Genomic DNA, 1,428 nt, shown 5'->3' with positions numbered 1-1,428 from the left:
GTCACAAATTATACAGTTCTTTAAGAATAATGTTATCTGTTTCAAGTAAGCGAAACCAATACTTAGTTATCTTAACATATCTCCAATATACAATGGGTAACGAGCCAGTTCACCATAAACAGCTGCATTTGAAGTTCTTATATTTACATTTAATATTCTTTTACAAAACTTTAAGATGTATTCTTTCAATTTCTTTAGACTTACTGTGGCCACAAATCTCAGCTGCATAATTTAAGATTGTTCCAACAAAGGAGTTAAATAGCTGGCATAATAACTTCGGTTTCAGTTTCTATTTATTACAGTTTATCAGTAATACATTTAACGCTTACAAAAAGGTATGTCACGTGATCTTGTGGTCAAGTCGATAAAAAATGTAGTGATGAAAAATTAATAAATATTGAAATATAAGCGGATAAAAACAGTGTTGAAAGTTATTTTTGAATGGAATTACGATTATTTAGTTATTCAGTAAAATCTATGGGGAAAGGAAAGCGTACACGGACTGAGAAAAGGAAAAAAAGCAGTGAAGGTGACAACAATGGTATAGATTTTTTCTGAAGATATGTCTGCTATGATAACATGTTTATTTAATTATGTTTAAAACAGTTTATCCTCAACACTTTACTACCAATTTTTGTTAATTTGAAATAACATTCTAAAATAATAACTAAAGTAACGTGACATTGTCTTTAAAGTTTGTTTTAATGCATTGGAAATTAGTATTGAAAATGTATTGTAATGTATCGCAATGTATTATCACACTATGTATGATTATGATTATGTACTATGTACAAGTCGAAATAAAATAATGTTCTGTTCTGTTCTGTTCTGCTTACAAAGCTTTACCAACAAGCTGTTATTGGTTTAATGCAAAATTAACATAATTAAAAACTGTACCTAAAAAATTGAAATCATTTACAACCTCTAGGCGTTTGTCATTATACAAAAAAATTTCAGAGGGACAACAAACCACCATTCTTCCTAATAACTATAACTTAAGTCTTATCTACATTAACCTTTAGACTCCACTTTGTAGTAATTGTGTAATAAAACTAAACTATTGTTTTTTTCCTCAGGTGAATTGCCTAGAATGGCCATATCGTCTGCAAAAAGCAACAGTATTAGAATGATATCATTCAACTCTAAACCACAATTTATATCATACTGCAAAAATAACTCAATGTCATCAATAAAAAGAGAAAATAAAACCGGCGAAATTATCTCCCCTTTACGTTAGCCTACAGCATATTCGAAAAACTCTGAATATCTATTACACACTTTAATACATGATTTAACTTTATTGTACATATCCTTAACAATACGCAATAATTTACCCCTGATACCAAATTTATGTAATTTTAACCAAAGTGCATTTCTATAAACACTGTCAAAGGCCTTTTTAAAGTCAACAAGTACGCAATACAAACG

This window comes from Ruditapes philippinarum, unplaced genomic scaffold, assembly GCF_026571515.1.
Source record: "Ruditapes philippinarum isolate M1 unplaced genomic scaffold, ASM2657151v2 ctg2735_1_1_1_1, whole genome shotgun sequence".
NCBI lineage: Eukaryota > Metazoa > Mollusca > Bivalvia > Venerida > Veneridae > Ruditapes > Ruditapes philippinarum.
Note: the sequence above shows the minus strand (reverse complement) of the source record.